Consider the following 21354-nt stretch of genomic DNA (forward strand, 5'->3'; position numbering starts at 1 on the left):
AGAGGAATAGGAAGAATAGTTGACTTAAAATTAGAGATTGTGCTATACCTAAAATATATACCTTTTACTGATGAACCTAGTGGCAGGGCAGGAATAAAGATGCAGACGTAGAGAACAGACTTGAGGAAGGGGAAGAGGTGGGGGGGAAGGGGAAACTGGAACGAAGTGAGACAGTAGCATTGACATATATACACTACCAAATGTATAATGGATAGCTAGTGGGAAGCTGCTGCATAGCACAGGGGGATCAACTTGATGCTTTGTGACAACCTAGAGGGGTGGGATAGGGAGGGTGGGAGGGAGGCTCAAGAGGGAGGGGATATGGGGACATATGTATATGTGTAGCTGATTCACTTTGTTGTACAGCAGAAACTAATACAACATTGTAAAGCAATTATACTCCAATAAAGATATAAACATTTTTTTAAATAAAACAAAAAATGTACCTTTATACACTAAAATCAGAGTTTTCCCAGGTAATTACTCATGCTGTGAAAGATCCTTAGGGACTGAAACCAGCTGAGGGAACAGCAAATTCATCTCCAATTTTATGGAACAGGTGCTTATTGATTAGAATGGCATGCGTAATGGCCTGATCTATTTAAATTGTACATGTTCTCTCTCTCTTGCTCTGCCAAGAACGTATAGATGAATGTACATAATTTAAATGCAATGTATAATGAGATTCCACTCTACAACTAGAGAGGGTAACATGGGTAAAACAGAACTGTTGGTTGGCAGGCAGAACCATAGTGTCACAATTTGAAATTTGTGTTTATTAGCTTATTTGCAACAATCTGATTTCAGTGCATGAAAGACTTTTTAAGACAGTCAGTATATACTGTAAAAAAAGTTCACATTAGAAAAAATAAAATGTGAGGAAACAGAAAATATATGGACATCCTGCAGGGTAGCCTGCATGTGATCGTTGCCAAAATAAGTGGTGAGACTAAAAGTATTATAGGAACTTGGAGAAGGCAAAGTTGAGGAGATCAGGGCACCTGGAGGTAACCTTGAGGTTTGGGCAAAAAGCCTGAGTGGGTGGGGAGTGAAGAATGGGGGAAAACGTAGAATCATCTTCCTGATGTGGATGGTTTTCTCTGGGCAGCCTTGAGAGAAGAACTGAAGGTTTCCTAGGAAGGTTTGGCTTCAGAGTTCCAGGTTGACTATCACCTTTTGAAACCATGAAATTTTCCCTGAGTAGGCCTCAGTTGTCATGAAGCAGTATGGGCTGGTAATTAAGAACCATCGGCTTTAGAATGGAGGTAATCCAGGTTCAAATCCCAGCTCAGCCAGCTTTTAGCTCTGAGAATGGTGATAAGTTACTAAGCCTTGCTGAGCCTCGGTTTTCTTACCTCTGAAAATGCGGGCAGTAGCACCTATTTTATCAGATGGCAGTTAGGGTGAAGTTAGATGATCCATTTAAGGCATAGCATTGGCCCAGCTTGGTGCAGCCCTCCATGTTAGTGGGTGTTAGTTCCAGTTTCTTGTAACTATCCATACAACTCATGATCTTTCTTACCAAACTTGGACCTCCTGCTCAATGCATGGCTTTTCCAGCAGCTGCCACATCCAGAAACCAGGTAGTTACTCTAGACGCGGTCTTCCCTTATCCCCTACATTTAAATAATGACAAGTCCTACTGATTTTCCTTCCTGCACAGATCCTAGTCTATTTCTTCCCATTTCTGTCATCCTAGTGCAAGCTAATATCATCTCTTGTATGTCGCTGCAACAATCTCCCATTTTATCCCCACTAATTTATCCTCTATTTTATCCCTGCTAATCCGCTTGATACTTACAAGATCTCAGTGATCTTTTAATACTGCAGCTCTTATCCCGTTGTTCCTTTGCTTAAAACCCTTCAATGGCTGTTCATTGCATCGAGGATAAGACCAAATTCCTTGACCTGTAGGGTTTTGCACCATCTATTTCCTGTCTATGTTCCCATCCCCATGTTATGCCCTTCATGTCCTTCACCAGCTTCACTCGACATTTTTTCTCTTTTTGCAGTGCTCTGTGCTCAGCCACTTCAGCCTTGGCTCATCCCTCTGCCCAGAAAGCTCCTTTGCTCCCTCCTCTCTTGAATGTCTTTCACATTTTAGCTCAATCCTCTCTTCCTTGCAGAAGTCCTCTCTGAGCCAATCAAAACCATCCTTCTCCTTTGAAAACTTAGTGCAATTGTGATTAAAACCACAATTGATTTTTCTTTAATTTTTTCTTAAATGTCTCTATCTCCCCCAATGGGAAAAAGATCAAGGACATGAATAAGGACAAGGCTCCTCCCCTCACAGAACTTACCTTTTAATTGGGAGATTGATAGTTTACTAGTAATTACATAAACACTGACTTAGGTATTTTGTAAACACCATTGAACAAATGGACCGTTCAGCACATTCTTTTTTTTTAATAGTTCTGCCAATAATTCCATTTCCTTCTCTGATAGTGGACATCAAAATTCTAATACTGTAAGTTAAATGGAGTCAAATGGTTTTGTTTTCTTCTGGGAGTCTTGGAAACTTGCCATTTATCTCCCATCATTTCCTGTCCCAAGAGTGACATTCTCATTGAGGTAGAAGGTTCACTCTGGATGTTACAGGACATTTTAGCCTGCAAGAGTATGATTTATTTACATCTAGCTTCTATTTTGCTGTATTCCTCCCAGCATGACAATTGGGCTGCCATGAGACAGCCTGAAGTACAGAGTGAATGTCTCAGAGAGGTGTGATGTTGCTGCTCGCCAAGTGACTCCTAGCAAGGTATCTTGTCCTTCTCTCTAAAGCTGCCCTCAGTCTTTGGGGGTGACTGATATAGGGTAGTGCCTCTCGAGCAAGAATGCTCACCTTGATTCCTAATTCCACCCAGATGGCAGACTTCTGTATCAAAGTAAAATGCAAGACTTCATTAATATATTATTGAATGCATTTCTCCAACCACCATCTTCTATCCACTGTGCTTCCTGGTGCTTTGAGAATCGAAACCTATTAATGAAAGTTTATTGACTCATTAGAAGTATTTTCCAAAATATGATTTAAATACATGCATCATATAGTATGGGTCACGGGAGGTCAAAAACTGCATTAAAGCTTTACATACAGTTGATTATTTTAAATCTGAAGTTACTGTGAAAATTAAAACCAAGTATTTGTAACGGAGTACTGGTTTTTAAGTGGAACATAATGCAGCCATTAAAAACCATGAGAAATAGCTCATGTGTTGTCCTAGAAAGATATCACTGGTTTATTATGTGGGGAAGAAAAGCAAGTTTCAGACTTTAATGTTTAGAATAATTCCACTTTTTTTTTTTTTTTTTTGCGGTATGCGGGCCTCTCACCGCTGTGGCCTCGCCCATTGTGGAGCACAGGCTCCAGATGCACAGGCTCAGCGGCCATGGCTCACGGGCCCAGCCGCTCCGCGGCATGTGGGATCTTCCCAGACCGGGGCACGAACCCGTGTCCCCTGCATTGGCAGGCGGACTCTCAACCACTGTGCTACCAGGGAAGCCCTAATTCCACTTTTATAAAGTAAATATATAGATGTTTGTATCTGGGTGTACATGAATGAGTGAGTGTGAGAGAGAGTAGGAATGAAATTGTACCAAACTATTAACAATGGTTATATGGGCACAGTAGGGGGTAGTGTTGGCTAGGCTGGATGGTCGTTTGGATTTTTGCTGGGAGCCTTCATTTTTACTAATTTCTGAAATATGTATTCAGTTTTCTCTTTACTAGAAGTTAATACTTCTTGAATGTAAGCATGTCCACAATAGCCTTTTAGCTGAAAGTGCTCCTGGGACAGCACATTCCTCAAATCGCTGAGAACATTTTGACTTTAGTGTTAGAAGTTCCCTCTGAGGTCAGAACAAGGTGGGGAGCATGGACATCTTTCTGACCAGTGAGTTCTCTCTGCCTCCTCACAAAATGCCCTAGGATCTACCCCCAAGGGAGCCTTCACCATCTCCTGTTGGCAGATTCTTCCTCGCGAGGACCCTCACGTCATCTTCGATCACCCCACCCCAGTTCATGACCTTGTGTTTGATCTATTCCGGCAAGATCTTTTATAATCATCACAGTTTTTAAAAAATCATAATAATAATACCTGAGCATTGTAAAAAAAAAAAAAGTTATTTCACAAGTAAAAATGTAAAAATGTCCCCATTTCTTCCTCTCCACTTCCACCGCTGTACACCCTAGAGATTTAACAACTGTAAATAGTACCCCCTCTAAATCCCAATCATTTCACATACAATAAGCAGACTTGTTATGAACATGTTTTTAGTTTATTCAAATGGGTTTATTAAATAAGACTTTGAAGACGGCTTTCTCTGTATATATCCTAATGAATTGCCTGAGTATAGTGTTTTTACCAACTTGCTTCTCGGATGATGTATTACTGAGGTCTTTTTCAGCATCATGTAACAGAAAATAAACTGATTGGTTCATAGCTGAAAAGTCAGGCTTCAGACATGGCTCTGCAGGGCTTGAACATTATCATCTAGTCTAGCTCTCTCCCTGTGTCTCTGTCTCCCTCTCCTTTTTGTCTCCTTCTTTCCTTCTCTTTCTCTCTGTGTCTCCCTCTCTGTCTCTATTTCTCTATGTCTGTACCCATATTTATATCTGTCTCTTTGTCCCTATGCTGTTTTGTTGTTGGATTCATTCTCAGGCTGTGTTCAGAAAAATAGCTATAGGCAAACATATGTCTTAAACCATCCTTAACTCATGAGTCCAAAGAAGAGAAACAAATGCTATTTCTCATTGAAGAACTTTGGTTGGCTTTGCTTGAGTCAGACACTCTCCTCATGACTAACCATCGTGGGGTGGGGATGACACATCAGGTTGCTGGTCAGAGGTGAGGCACTGTGACTGCCAGCTTTACCAGAAGTATATGTTGCAGGAAAATGGCATTTCCTTCTGGAAAGAGGGATGTTGGGCAGACGAGGATAGCAGATATCAACTTCTCTTAAGCTGACCAAAGGACTTACAGGTATCTTTATGGAGCCTCTACAACATGACAGAGGTGTGTCATCCCCAAGTCTTCTTTATATTATGCCACATATTGCTAGATCCTTCCACTGGCTTCATATGCCATACTTCTCAGACTTTTAACCATTCCTATCCTCTTTCTCTGATCATGCTGTATTTTGCCCTGCATTTGGCTCAAATATAGTTCCCTTTAAAAAAGCTATTTCACTTCATTGAGGGTACCATCATCTATAGCATTGCAAGATTTTCTCTTTGATATGTCCATCTGAATTGTCACCCTTCCGCTTGGCAGCCCAGGAATTTGATGTGTTTTATCTGCAAAAATCCTCCAACAGTTTCTCAGTCACAGATTTTCTTTTAAAACAATTTTGCTTGTACAGTAAAACATACAATTCTGACTTAAAGATTGCATATTTCATCCTGTGCTGGAGATAAGTGTGCCTGCATTTCTTAACGATCTCCCTGGAGCATAACTCAATTTTGCAATGTATAAATGAAAAGTGTCTGTCACTGTGAACTTGTGTCACACAATTACATTTGTTTTCCCAATAGGATTGAAATACAGTTCTGCAAGGAGTGGGGATTATAAATTTCCCCTTCTCACATACTCTTTGAGGTTCATGCTTTGTATGTAATAATAATATTTGTTGAGTTTCATGCTAGAGGATATGAAATCTTATTTTTATATTAATTTCATCAAATACTTATTGAGTGCTTACTAATTGCCACAAGGTGAGTAGAGCACTGGAGGTGCAGTGGTGAACAATCAGAAAAGCTCTGAATCACAGAGATTTTAGTCTAGTGGAGAATACAGATAGTGAATAGGTAATTATAGTAAAATTGGTGGTCATTGAAATAGAATAAGGGGAAGTCAAGGAAGTTGTTGGAGCATGTGACCTCCAGTGCAGGGAAAGCTTTCAGAAGAAGTGATGCTGAAGCTGGGATCTGTAGATGATGTAGATGCCAGTAGGTGAAGGGGGAGAGGGTGAGGTATGGGGAGCGACAGTTCTAGACATCAGCATGTGCAAAGCCCCAGAGGTTTTTCAGTTTCACAGTATCAAATATAGGCTAAATTCTTAGCTTATCTTTCAGTCCTTTCCCCAGAATTATCCTCAGTCTTTGTCTTTCGTATCTCTACTCCCACCCATGAGTGGTCTGTTATCATTTCCTGAGTATGGTGTGTTTCCTCATAATTCCATGTTGCACCTGTATCTTGAGTTTCTTTTCTTTTCCTGGTGGACCATCCACCCTTCTTCAATACTCACCTTCTCCACTAACTGGCTGAGCTTCATTCCCAAAGAAAATTTGTTATTTCTTTCTCTGAGCTCCCATAGAATGTTAAATATTAACATAGCAGTTATCACTCATTTTAATAATTGGTTTATTTATCTGTCTCACCCTAGACTACCAGCTCCTTGAGAGTCAGCCTTTATCTCATCTGTTTCTGTGTTCTTCTTACAGATCCCCAGTAGCTGCTCCAGGCATGTTTAGCTGAGCATAGAATGCTCTCAGATGTGACTTGTGGTTTGATATGACTTTAGTGTTAGCTTTTCTCCCCTTTTAGAAATCTTGATATATAGATATATAAGAACGAGGCCTGGGGTGCTAGGTTTCCTGGATTCAATCCCAGATTGACCAGTTACCAACTGTATGATCTTAAGGAAGTTATTGAAATTCTCTGAGTTTAATCTTCTCATCGGCAAAATTGTATTAATTATAGTATATTCCATTTGGAGTTTGTGAAGACTAAATTACTGATTATATGCAAAGAACTTAAACTAGTATGTGGCAACTAGTAAGCATTCAATAAATGTTAACTACAGTTATTATTCCATTATTGTTTCCCTTTCCCAATGCAAATTCCTGGTGACTCTTGTGGGTGCCTTCCTAGACACTGATACTTGTCTTTTTCTTCCTATTTGCATAGCTGAGTGTCCTTCAAGGTTAGACCCTCAGCCTTCCAACCCTGGGTATCTCCCTTCTCTTTTTTGGAGACCTCACCCATCCTGTGGCTTTGCTTGCCTGCCCTCATCTCTCCTGCAGTCTTGTCCCATGCTGGGTCCTCTGCCTCTGTTGAACAGCTAGCTGCCTGTTCGACATCTTGCCTTAAGCATCTTTCTGTCTTCTCAAACCCAGTGTGCTCAGAATGGAAATTTCCATCGTAAACAGATATCCTTTTCCACTTTGTACATCAAAGGTGCATTTATTAGTCAACTTTTAGTCATTTAAAGGTAATTCTCTGAGGACATCTTTAATTTATTTACCATGACCAGCTGGATGCCAAGTCATAGCTATATTTTCATAAATATCTTTCAAACCCATCTTCCTCCTCTTTATACATTTTTTCATCCCATTTCGGATTATTGCAGTAGCTTCTTAGTTATTATTCCTGTGTATTATCTTATCTATCAGGTTAATCTTTAAATATGTCTTTTTTCTTGTGTCCTCAGCTAAAAAAGCTTAAAGGGCACTGCATACTTTCCTTCCTCTTCCTAGATAGGGTTACTTCTGTCTAGCCTTGCTTTTTGTCAGCATTACTACGGCATGGACTTTGGCAAATGTAGGTTTAAGTCCCAGTTTTACCATATCCTGGCTGTGTGATGTTGGGCAAATGGATTAAATTCTCTGGGCCTCAGTTTCCTTATATTTAAAATGTGGATGTTGAATGTTGCCTTGCAGAGTTGCTGTAGGAATTAGATATAATGTAGAATATACTTCTGACACAGAATATGTTCTCAAAAAATAGGTGGTGTGTATAGTAGGAATAGTAGTAATTGTAGCAGAGAAGGAAGTGGATAATTATTACAGTTAGAAAAATGCTATGTCACAGATATCTCCAAGGTACTATAAAAAACGAGGATGGAGTTCCCTGGCAGTCCAGTGGTTAGGACTTGGCTCTTTCACAGCTGGGGCCTGGGTTCACTCCCTGGTTGGGGAACTAAGATCCTGCAAGTCACGTGGCATGGCCAACAAAACCCCCCCAAAAAACAAAAAAACCAGGACAAAGATGGAGAACCAATCCATATCTCTGACAGAAGGGAGTCTCTCCCCTTTGGTCCCTATTCATGATCTCATGTTGATGCATGCTAGATTTTTTATGTGACAGCTCCTGGCTCTGAGAAACCAAGGGTCCTCTTAACAGTTGGGCGTTGGACTGGCATACAACACTTCCAATGTACTCTGTTGGTCAAACAAGTCTCAGGGCAGCCCTGTGGGAAGGGGGCAGATGCCTTACCTCTGGATGAGAGAAGTGGCCATCCTTTTTTTTTTTTTTCTTATTTAACATCTTTATTGGAGTATTAATTGCTTTACAATGGTGTGTTAGTTTCTGCTTTATAAGAAAGTGAATCAGTTGTACATATACATATATCCCCATATCTCTTTCCTCTTGCGTCTCCCCCGCTGCCACCCTCACTATCCCACCCCTCTAAGTGTTCACAAAGCACCGAGCTGATCTCCCTGTGCTATGTAGCTGCTTCCCACTAGCTATCTATTTTACATTTGGTAGTGTATATATGTCCATGCCACTCTCTCACTTCGTCCCAGCTTACCCTTCTCCCTCCCCGTGTCCGCAAGTCCATTCTGTACGTCTTTATTCCTGTCCTGCCCCTAGGTTCTTCAGAACCATTTTTTTTTTCAGATTCCATATATATCTGTTAGCATACAGTATTTGTTTTTCTCTTTCTGACTTACTTCACTCTGTATGACAGACTCTAGGTCCATCCACCTCACTACATACAAATAACTCAATTTCGTTTCTCTTTATGGCTGAGTAATATTCCATTGTATGTATGTGCCACATCTTCTTTATCCACTCATCCGATGATGGACACTTAGGTTGCTTCCATGTCCTGGCTATTGTAAATAGAGCTGCAATGAACATTTTGGTACATGACTCTTTTTGAATTATGGTTTTCTCAGGGTATAGGCCCAGTAGTGGGATTGCTGAGTCATATGGTAGTTCTATTTGTAGATTTTTAAGGAACTTCCATACAATTCTCCATAGTGGCTGTATCAATTTACATTCCCATCTACAGTGCAAGATGGTTCCCTTTTCTCCACACCCACTCCAGCATTTATTGTTTGTAGATCTTTTGATGATGGCCATTCTGACCTGTGTGAGATGATACCTCATTGTAGTTTTGATTTTCATTTCTCTAATGATTAATGATGTTGAGCATTCTTTCATGTGTTTGTTGGCAATCTGTATATCTTCTTTGGAGAAATGTCTATTTAGGTCTTCTGCCCATTTTTGGTTTGGGTTGTTTGCTTTTTTGATATTGAGCTGCATGAGTTGCTTGTATGTTTTGGAGATTAATACTTTGTCAGCTGCTTCATTTGCAAATATTTTCTCCCGTTCTGAGGGTTGTCTTTTCGTCTTGTTTATGGTTTCCTTTGCTGTGCAAAAGCTTTGAAGTTTCATTAGGTCCCATTTGTTTATTTTTGTTTTTATTTCCATTTCTCTAGGAGGTGGGTAAAAAAGGATCTTGCTGTGATTTATGTCATAGAGTGTTCTACCTATGTTTTACTCTAAGAGTTTGATGGTGTCTGGCCTTACATTTAGGTCTTTAATCCGTTTTGAGTTTAATTTTGTGTATGGTATTAGGGAGTGTTCTAATTTCATTCTTTTACATGTAGCTGTCCAGTTTTCTCACCACCACTTATTGAAGAGGCTTTCTTTTCTCCACTATATATTCTTGCCTCCTTTATCAAAGATAAGGTGACCATAGGTGTGTGGGTTTATCTCTGGGCTTTCTATCCTGTTCCATTGATCTGTATTTCTGTTTTTGTGCCAGTACCATACTGTCTTGATTACTGTAGCTTTGTAGTATAGTCTGAAGTCAGGGAGCCTGATTCCTCCAGCTCCATTTTTCTTTCTCAAGATTGTTTTGGCTATTCAGGGTCTTTTGTGTTTCATACAAATTGTGAAATTTTTTCTTCTAGTTCTCTGAAAAATGCCATTGGTAGTTTGACAGGGACTGCATTGAATCTATAGATTGCTTTGGGTAGTACAGTCATTTTCACAATGTTGATTCTTCCAATACAAGAACATGGTATATCTCTCCATCTGTTTGTATCATCTTTAATTTCTTTCATCAGTGTCTTTTAGTTTTCTGCATACAGGTCTTTTGTCTCCTTAGGTAGGTTTATTCCTAGGTATTTTATTCTTTTTGTTGCAGTGGTAAATGGGAGTGTTTCCTTAATTTCTCTTTCAGATTTTTCATCATTAATGTATAGGAATGCAAGAGATTTCTGTGCATTAATTTTGTATCCTGCTACTTTACCAAATTCATTGATTAGCTCTAGTAGTTTTCTGTTAACATCTTTCAGATTCTCTAACAGTGACAGATTCTCAAACAGTGACAGCTTAACTTCTTCTTTTCCAATTTGGGTTCCTTTTATTTCTTTATCTTCTCTGATTGCCGTGGCTAGAGCTTCCAAAACTGTGTTGAATAATAGCGGTGAGAGTGGACAACCTTGTCTTGTTCCTGATCTTAGAGGAAATGCTTTCCGTTTTTCACTGTTGAGAACGATGTTGACTGTAGGGTTGTCATATATGGTCTTTATTATGTTGAGGTAACTTCCCTCTATGCCTACTTTCTGGAGGGTTTTTCTCATAAATGGGTGTTGAAATTTGTCGAAAGCCTTTTCTGCATCAATTGAGATGATCATATGGTTTTTCTCCTTCAATTTGTTAATATGGTTTATCACATTGATTGATTTGCATACATTGAAGAATCCTTGCATTCCTGGAATAAACCCCACTTGATCATGGTGTATGATCCTTTTAATGTGCTGTTGGCTTATATTTGCTAGTATTCTGTTGAGGATTTTTGCATCTATGTTCATCATTGATATTGGCGTATAGTTTTCTTTTTTTTGTCACATCTTTGTCTGGTTTTGGTATCAGGGTGATGGTGGCCTCGTAGAATGAGTTTGGGAGTGTTCCTCCCTCTGCTATATTTTGGAAGAGCTTGAGAATGATAGGTTTTAGCTCTTCTCTAAATGTTTGATAGAATTCGCCTGTGAAGCCATCTGGTCCTGGGCTTTTGTTTCTTGGAAGATTTTTAATCACAGTTTCAATTTCAGTGCTTGTGATTGGTCTGTTTATATTTTCTATTTCTTCCTGGTTCAGTCTTGGAAGGTTGTGCTTTTCTAAGAATTTGTACATTTCTTCCAGGTTTTCCATTTTATTGGCATATAGTTGCTTGTAATAATCTCTCATGATCCTCTGTATTTCTGCAGTGTCAGTTGTTACTTCTCCATTATCATTTCTAATTCAATTGATTTGAGTCTTCTCCCTTTTTTTCTTGATGAGTCTGGCTAATGGTTTATCAATTTTGTTTATCTTCTTAAAGAACCAGCTTTTAGTTTTATTGATTGTTGCTATCATTTCCTTCATTTCTTTTACATTTATTTCTGATCTGATCTTTATGGTTTCTTTCCTTCTGCTATCTTTGGGATTTTTTTGTTCTTCTTTCTCTAATTGCTTTAGGTGTAAGGTTAGGTTGTTTATTTGAGATGTTTCTTGTTTCTTGAGGTAGGATCGTATTGCTATAAACAATACAATGGAATTGCTTTTGCTGCATTCCATAAGTTTTGGGTCATCGGGTATTCATTGTCATTTGTTTCTAGGTATTTTTTGATTTCTTCAGTGTTCTCTTGGTTATTAGTGTATTATTTAGCCTCCACGTGTTTGTATTTTTTACAGATTTTTTCCTGTAATTGATATCTAGTCTCATAGCGTTGTGGTCGGAAAAGATAGTTGATATGATTTCAAGTTTCTTATGTTTACCAAGGCTTGATTTGTGACCCAAGATATGATCTGTCCTAGAGAATTCCATGAGCACTTGAGAAGAAAGTATATTCTGTTGTTTTTGGACAGAATGTCCTACATGTCCATCTTGTTTAATGTATCATTTAAAGCTTGTGTTTCCTTATTTATTTTTATTTTGGATAGTCTATCCATTGGTTAAAGTGGGGTGTTAAAGTCATCTACTATGATTGTGTTTCTGTCGATTTCCCCTTTTATGGATGTTAGCATTTGCCTTATGAATTGAAGTGCTCCTATGTTGGGTGCATAAATGTTTACAGTTGTTATATCTTCTTCTTCTTGGATTGATCCCTTGATCATTCTATAGTGTTCTTCTTTGTCTCTTGTAATAGTCTTTATTTTAAAAAGTGTATTTTGTGTGATATGAGAATTGCTACTCTAGCTTTCTTTTGATTTCCATTTGCATGGAATATCTTTTTCCATCCCCTTCACTTTCTGTCTATATGTGTCCCTAGGTCTGAGTTGGGTTTCTTGTAGACAGCATATATATGGGTCTTGTATTTGTATCCATTCAGCCAGTATATATCATTTGGTTGGAGCATTTAATCCATTTACATTTAAGGTAGTTATCAATATGTATGTTCCTATTCATATTTTCTTAATTGCTTTGGGTTTGTTATTGTGGGTCTTTTCCTTCCCTTGTGTTTCTTGCCTAGAGAAGTTCATTTACCATTTGTTGTAAACCTGGTTTGGTGGTGCTGAATTTGCTTAGCTTTTGCTTGTCTGTAAAGGTTTTAATTTCTCCATCGAATCTGAAGGAGACCCTTGCTGAGTAGAATAAACTTGGTTGTAGACTTTTCCCTTTCATCACTTTAAATATGTCCTGCCACTCCCTTCTGGCAGAGGGAGACTCTGCAGAGTTTCTGCTGAAAGATCAGCTGTTAACCTTATGGGGATTCCCTTGTATGTTATTTGTTATTTTTCCCTTGCTGCTTTTAATATTTTTTCTTTGTATTTAATTTTTGATAGTTTGATTAATATGTGTCTTGGCGTGTTTCTCCTTGGATTTATCCTGTATGGGACTCTCTGCACTTCCTGGACTTGGTTGACTATTTCCTTTCCCCCATATTAGGGAAGTTTTTAACTATAATTTCTTCAAATATTTTCTCAGTCCCTTTCTTTTTCTCTTCTTCTTCTGGGACCCCTATAATTCAAATGTTGGTGCATTTAATGTTGTCCCAGAGGTCTCTGAGACTTTCCTGAATTCTTTTCATTCTTTTTTCTTTATTCTGCTCTGCGGTAGCTATTTCCACTGTTTTATCTTCCAGGTCGCTTATCTGTTCTTCTGTCTCAGTTATTCCACTATTGATTCCTTCTAGAGAATTTTTAATTTCATTTATTGTTTTGTTCATCATTGTTTGTTTGCTCTTTAGTTCTTCTAGGTCCTTGTTAAACGTTTCTTGTATTTTCTCCATTCTATTTCCAAGATTTTGGATATCTTTACTATCATTACTCTGAATTCTTTTTCAGGTAGACTTCCTGTTTCCTCTTCATTTGTTTGGTCTGGTTGGTTTTTACCGTGCTTCTTCATCTGCTCTGTATTTCTCTGTCTTCTCATTTTGCTTAATTTATTGCATTTGGGGTCTCCTTTTCACAGGCTGCAGGTTCGTAGTTCCTGTTGTTTTTGGTGTCTGCCCCTAGTGGGTAAGGTAGGTTCAGTGGGTTGTGTAGGCTTCCTGGTGGAAGGGACTGGTGCCTGTGTTCTGATGGATGAGGCTGGATCTTGTCTTTCTTATGGGGAGGACCACGTCTGGTGGTGTGTTTTGGGGTGTCTGTGGACTTATTATGATTTTAGGCAGTCTCTCTGCAAATGGGTCGGATTTTGTTCCTGTCTTGTAGTTGTTTGGCATGGGGTGTCCAGCACTGCAGCTTGCTGGCCGTTGAGTGGAGCCAGGTCTTAGCATTTAGTTGGAGATCTCTGGGAGAGTATTCGCCGATTGATATTGCATGGGGCTGGGAGGTCTCTGGTGGACCAATGTCATGAACTCGGCTCTCCCACCTCAGAGGCTCAGGCCTGACACCTGACCGGAGCACCAAGGCCCTGTCAGCCACATGGCTCATAAAGAAAAGGGAGAAAAAAGAGAACAAAAGAAAAATAAATAAATAAATTTAAAAATGTTATTAAAATAAAAGAATATTATTAAAAATACAAAAAATAGGGCTTCCCGGTGGCACAGTGGTTGGGAGTCCACCTGCCGATGTGGGGGACGTGGGTTTGTGCCCCGGTCCAGGAGGATCCTGCATGTCACAGAGCGGCTGGGCCTGTGGGCCATGGCCACTGGGCCTACGCATCCAGAGCCTGTGTTCCGCAACACGGGAGGCCGCAGCAGTAAGAGGCCCGCGTACCACAAAAAAATAATAATAATAAAAAAATAAAAGAGTAATAAAAAGAAAGAAGAGAGCAGCCAAGCCAATAAACAAATCCACCAATGATAGCAAGTGCTAAAACTATGCTTAAAAAAAAAAAAAAAAGGACAGACAGAACCCTAGGATAAGTGGTAAAAGCAAAGCTATAGTGAGAAAAATCACACAAAGAAGCATACACATACACACTCACAAAAAGAGAAAAAGGAAAAAAAATATATATATATAAAAAGGAAGAGAGCAACCAAATTAGTAAACAAATCTACCAATGATAATAAGCTCTAAATACTAAATTAAGATAAACATAAAATCAGAAACAAATTAGATGCAGAAAGCAAACCCGAAGTCTACAGTTGCTCCCAAAGTGCACTGACCCAATTTTGGGATGATTTGTTGTCTATTCAGGTATTCTAGAGATGCAGCGTACATCAAGTTGATTGTGGAGATTTAATCCGCTGCTCCTGAGCCTTCTGCAAGAAATTTCCCTTTCTCTTCTTTGTTCGCAGAGCTCCTGGGGTTCAGCTTTGGATTTGGCCCTGCCTTTACATCTAGGTCACCTGAGGGTGTCTGTTCCCCACCCAGACAGGACCGGGTTAAAGTAGCAGCTGATCAGGGGGCTCTGGCTCACTCAGGCCTGGGGGGTGGGAGGGGTCTTTAGCTGATCTTGATTGGAAATTTGGGCTCAGTGATCACCCAAGATGCTGTCTTCAGCCATCTCAGTTAGAAGAACTGGGCCTGGATTAAGTCTATGAGAGGATACTACATCTAATCAACCCCTTTGATTGTAGCCAGTATGGTCTTATCGTTTCCATTCACCTTTAGGGACCAACTCATTTACCTTTTGTTTCTTAGAATCAACTACTAAGAGAGATTTTGAACCCAGTGGCTTCTATTTTATTTGTTAAATAATTTAGAGTCCCTGGTTCCAAAATGTATTTAACTTTGTTTACAGTAACATGCATGAAATAAGTATATGTATACATATAAGATCAGAGGGTCTGAGAATAAAAATAGTAATTGCTATTTATTAAGCTTTATGTGCCAGGAACTTCCTAAGTTTTAAACGTATTATTTCATCAATTCCCACAGCCAGTCAATGAGCTGGACATAATGATCTCCACTTTACAGATGAGGAAACTGAATCTTGGAGAGGTTAAGTAACTGATCCCAAGACCACAGAGTTGGTACCCAGATGCAAAAACGTACGATGACTGCTAAAATCTCCTCTGATTCTGAGAGTCTAGGGTTCCAGGTTGTTCTGTTTGCTCTTTCTGCCTTCACTGTGCTTGGGAGGGCAGGAAGTGAGGAGGAAGAATTTTCCTTAATTGCAGGTAGAGTGGGGAAGAGATTAGCATGGAACTTAAAATACATAACTGCCTTCTAAGAGTTGTCAAAGTAAATTGTGTCCCCAGAGACATTTAAAAGCAATTTGCTCACACATTTACACATGGCTGTGGTTGGGGAAGCTGATGGCTGGTCTACCAAAGTGGGTTTTAATGGAGTTTTGTGAGCAATACTTAGAACTGTTTTGCATAAGATATTACTTTGTAAATATCCTTGCTACATTTTAGTTAATCCTGACCATCTGGAACCTCACTTGTCATTTGAACATTTACTTAACCACTGTGTAAAAGTTTTCTAGTTAAAAAAGAATGCCAATTGTCCAATGGAAGTCTAGAGAACAGACCTAATAGATTAGTCCTGAGATGAGACAGAATTGGTTTTTCTGATGAATACTATCCACCTAGCCTGTGAACCAATCACTCTGTCTCTTGAGTTTGTTGTAATTCAGCTCCTTTGGTAGAGCAGTGTTGATTGTGATGGACATTTTCCAGTTCAAAAAGAACTTTTGGTGATTCCTCCGAGTATAGCACTCCTCTAAGACAGTAGTTCTCAAAGTGTGATCTCCAAACCACCAGCAGCAACATCACTTGAGAACGTATCAGAAATGCAAATTCTTGGGCCTCATTCAAGATCTGCCTACAATCGGTGTTTCAACAAGCTCTCTAGGTGATTCTGAAGCACACTATGTTGGAGAACCATTGCTCTGAAATCTGCCCTTCAGCCAGTTTTCTAGGCTTACTTCTACTTCCATATAAACACTCTACCATCCAGTTAACTTGTACTCTGTTATATTTATATGGGTATGTGGATACATGCATGTATATTTATAGATGGATATATATTTATATATATACAATTTCTGTGTCCAGGTCTTTGTCCATGCTCTTTATAGCAACTGGATTATACTTTCTCCTCCACTGTCCTTGCCCAGTCTCTGAAATCCAACTTAAAAGACACTTATTGGAGATAGCCTTTCCCCATCCCTCTACTAGATATGACCTTTCACATCCCAAAAACCTGGTTCCACATTTTAATGTAATTTATTTTAATTGGTAGTTATTCAGGGTTTACTATTTATTCAGCCCTTTTGTGAGCATTACTCTATATCTAGCATTGTACTAGACATTGAGGATACAATTGTGAACAGGCAAACATCTCTGGAACTTATAAATCAGTTAGGGGTAGACTTTTCTCACCTCCTGTCCTAGATCATAGCTCTGAGAAGGTACAGGTGTCTTGTACTGCTGGGTGTCCCACAGGTTGTGTTAAGTTATGGCAGGCAGGATAGAAGGTGACGTTCTTTCTTTTCTGGTCTGTATAGGATACACCAGAGTATTATGCTCTCCTTGTGGCTCCCACTCTTAAGAGGGAATGGCACACTGTAACATACAGAGGACACAGAGCCCCTGCTGTTGGTGAAAATCACCTCCTCTAAACCGAAGTTTCTCAAATGTGGCACTACTGTTCTTGTAGACCAGATGATTCTTTGTTGTAGGGGGCTGTCTTGTGCCTTGTAAGACATTTGGCAGCATCCCTGATCTTTACCCACTGGTTGCCAGTAGCATCACCCTTTCCAGTTATGGCAACAAAATATGTCTCCATACATTACCAAATATCCTTTGGCATGCAGAATCAACCCTGGTTGAATACAACTGTGAATATTTTTACCTGCAGAAAATAAAACTTAAGAGGAATGTAGAAGCTCTCTTCAGGTATCTGTAGGAGTACTGTGCAGAAGAAGAATTAGAGATAGAAATTTTAAATTGAGACAGAGGGTAAAACTGGAAGTTACAGAAAATCCATTTTGGAGGAGACCTTTTTAACTTCAGGAGAGCCTTGAGTTTAGAATGTACTGTTGTAGGACTTGGTGAATTCCCAGTCCTTAGTGCATTCATGCAGGCTTGGATATACCTCATTTTAGAGGGGACTTGGGGATTTCAGGATTTTGAGGATCCTTCAAGTTTTGAGATTCAATATTTTTATGTTTCCAAAGTGGCTTGTAAAGAATTAGAATAATCCCTTGGGGATTTTGGGAAGGTGGCAGAGTGAAGTGATAGTAGTGAAATTAACCTTCTGACCCTTGTGTCAGGCTGCCTGGGCCAGATCCCAGCTTGGTTCTTACCACCAGTGGGACCTTGGACAAATCTTAGCACTTCTGTGTTTCTGTTTCCTCATCTGTGAAAGGGGTGCATTTATAGTTCCTATTTCAGAAGTAGTTGTGAGGACCAAATGAGATGATACAGGTAGACTTCTTGGTAAGTAAATGAAAAGTAACTCTTATTATTAACTCAGCAAGTGTGCTTTGCCTAAACTCCAAATAACTTGCAAATTTAACTAGCTACTTCTGTGTATTTGTGTTGTACATGTGTTTGGGAGGCAGTTCATAATAGGACAAATATATTTGTTGTTAGCACTGGTAATATAATCCAAATGTAAACATTAAAAAGCAACCATGATAGGTAAAGATCGAGTTTTCTGATTTCTATCTGGTCCTTGATCTGTAGACAAAAGTTAGCATTTTAAGGGTCAGTTAACACTAGAACTCAATTTTATTATTATTATTTTTTTGTGGTACGCGGGCCTCTCACTGTTGTGGCCTCTCCCGTTGCGGAGCACAGGCTCCAGACGCGCAGACTCAGCAGCCATGGCTCACGGGCCTAGCCGCTCCGCGGCACGTGGGATTTTCCCAGACCGGGGCACGAACCCATGTTCCCCTGCGTCGGCAGGCGGACTCTCAACCACTGCGCCACCAGGGAAGCCCTAGAACTCAATTTTTATTAATCATTTTATTGAGTGATGTTTGTTTTCACATACTTAATTTACACTCTTGAATGCAGCCTTCAAGAGGATGTTTATTTTTCAGATCCTTTGCTAGAAAGCAAAGATTGGAAAGATATAAGGAAAGAAATTAGAAGAATATGAGGGGGCTTATTTATGGCAGCTGTCTCAAGGATGCCAAGGCCTTGGTAAGAATCTTGGGCCCATAAAATCGAGTGCTCTAATTTGAGCTCCAGATAAAAACCTTATATTCTCTACTCCGTGCCACTTAAAAATCATATTATTTTTACTGTAAGATATAGCACCAGATTGAAGTTGTAGAGAAGAAGATTTAAGTAAAACACATACATAGACAGAATTTGGTATTTTTCTTATTCATCCTTACTATTATTCACAATTCAATCGGTATAATTTGAAGAAAATGAAATTCTTTTTTCCTTTTACTTATTGCTAACTTTTAAGGTAGGAAATGAAGGATTTTTCCCAGGCTTGCCCAGCCACCTCACATCATGCAAGAGTAACTTTCTACAGCTCTCTGTGCAAGAAACCATGGCTGTGTCCCACCTTAGCCCCCTGGGAAATGAGCTGTCCAAGGAACTTTATTGCAAGCACTCATTGTCCAGGGCACTGACTATGTATGTAAATGCATAAGGGATTGGTAGCATGTGTACTACATCCACAGGATTCCCCTTGAAGTTGAATTTCAAAAGGAAACCCGTCACCATTATTTATTTCTCTGTAGCAGCAGCTCCTAATAGCCTAGGGTAATGCAAATTAAAGCATAGAACATTTGGACAGCAGAACTTGGGGATTTCTTATTGTTGACAGGATATTCATCATGCCATGGGAATCAGACAGTCACCCTGCCAAGTTAGACTTAGAAAGAAAGGCTTTCATAAAAATGTTATGAGCACCAATATAACCATGTATTCAAATACTTTGAATATAATCTACATGTTCTTCTGTAAATTCTATTGTCTTCCCAACATAATCCTCTAAACATCCATATCTACTTATGGAGGTCAGAAGAACATCTTGCTTCCTCAAATATACCTTCTGTCCTGCAAGGTGTTTAATTTGGCTTTGTCTTTTTGAATTTTTAGATTTATATGACAATGGAGATCCAACCCAAATTCCTAAAGTCTTATCTTTACCCAATATCTTGACATCTGTTCCAAACCTCAAAAATAATAAATTATACAGCAAAGGTAGGGGGGATATCTATTGGGTTAGCCAAAAAGTTCCTTTGGGTTTTTCTGTAAGATGTTATGGAAAAACCCAAACGAACTTTTTGGCCAACCCAATATTTTTCACTTATCCCTTGATTGCCTTCTTTGGGTTGGTAGATGAAGGGATGCTATAATTTGAGCTATGATCTGGAGGTATATTGAATAAAAACAAAGGTATTCTTACTTAGAACAAAGCATCTATGAAGGACATATCTGGCATTCAAAACCATTTTTATTGAGGCAAGGTACTTTGGTTGCAAGTAACAGAGGCTACCTTTAGCCAACTTTGTTAGCTTTTGCTAGGGCTATCATAACAAAGTACCATAAACTGGGTGGTCTGGAACAACAGGATATTTATTGTCTTACAGTTCTAGAGGCTAGAAGTTTGAAATCAAGGTGTTAGCAGGGCCCTGCTCCCTCTGAACCTGTAGGGAAAGGATTCTTCCTTGTCTCTTCTAGCTTCAGTTGTTTTGCTGGCAATCTTTGGTGTTCTTTGGCTTGTAGAAGCATCATTTCAATCCTCTGTCTTCACAATGCCATCTTCTCACTGAGCATATCTGTCTGTGTCTAACTTTCCCTTTTTGAAAGGATTTCAGTCATGTTGGATTAAGGCCCACCCTAATGGCCTCATTTTAATTTTATTACCTCTCTAAAGATCCTATTTCCAAATAAGGCCGTATTCCAAGGCACCGAGGGTTTGGATTTCAACATATCTTTTGGGAGATGGGGACACACTTGCACACATAAGATCAACTTAAGCAAAAAGGAAATTTTGTGGGAAAATATGAGGTGACTTATTTAATTGAAGGAAGAGCTAAAGAATGAGGACCCAAAGGGGCAAGAGCACGACTGCCCAAAGATCCAAGGAGCAGGAGCTACTCTCAGCCCCACCAGGAAGCTGCTGTGGGAATAGAGGAACCTTCTCTGACTTTGCCATTTTTGCATCACTCTGCATGACATTCAGAGTCCCAGGAAAATGTCTGATTGGGTCACTCCCCGGCTGGAAAAGTCAGTCCCATCATTTTTTTTCCCAGCTACATGACAGCAACAGAGAAGAGAATTCCCAAAGGATTTGGGATGCTATTACCAAGAAAAAGGAGGAAAAATGGTAAATGTACAAAACCAATATCTAATCTAGGCCCTCTAGCAGGAAATAAGGAAGGGAGCAAAATTTGAAGAAAAAAAGTATATTTTTATGTACTCCAAATTCATCAGCTCTATGTTAGTAAACCTCTGATGATTGTTAATACAGCCATTCAAGGAAAACTTGCCACTGTGATATAATTTGCCTTTCTTAAATAAGTGATGAGTGTGGAGAGAATTCCAGCTAATCATGGTTCTTTCTGTTACTGAGTTAGCTTTAGTTAGATTTGGCTACCATGTCAGTTTTACAGGTAGAGAAAGTTAGTTCCTGAGTAATTCCCTCTCCCATTGTTTGGTCTGTTGTTCTATACTCTGGTCCAGATCAGGATACCCCACTGTCTTGCTGGCCACAGGGAGCTCCCTGGTACAATGTGGTTAGCTACTCTTTGATGCCCTGTAGGGAAGGGTATAATCCACTTGCAGCGCCTGAGGCACGCTCTTCTCATGCTTTAACACTAGGCTCTCCTTCTCATTGCACCCTCTCTCCCAACTCATCCTACCACGACCTTTTCAAAGAATATAGCCATTGTTCTATTAGTTATGCTTTGAATTAAGAAAAGAAAGGAAGAGGTTGTAAAAATTAACAAAGTGAACTGCATAAAATGAGGGATATAAGGGGGTGGCTCATCATTAAATGGTGAAAAATCTTAAAGAATAGACTTAGCCCCCAGGCTGTCTCT

The 21354-nt window shown here is 39.4% G+C and overlaps 1 protein-coding gene across 2 annotated transcripts in view; it reads left to right on the forward strand.

Annotated features, from left to right (window-relative positions):
* The window catches only part of HTR4 (5-hydroxytryptamine receptor 4), a 155460-nt gene that overhangs the window by 106089 nt on the left and 28017 nt on the right, over positions 1 to 21354 (forward strand). The gene's annotated exons all lie outside the window — the stretch shown is intronic.

Source organism: Aethalodelphis obliquidens, unplaced genomic scaffold (genome assembly GCF_003676395.1).
Source record: "Aethalodelphis obliquidens isolate GAN/ISIS:26980383/991018 unplaced genomic scaffold, ASM367639v1 scaffold45, whole genome shotgun sequence".
NCBI classification, from domain to species: domain Eukaryota; kingdom Metazoa; phylum Chordata; class Mammalia; order Artiodactyla; family Delphinidae; genus Aethalodelphis; species Aethalodelphis obliquidens.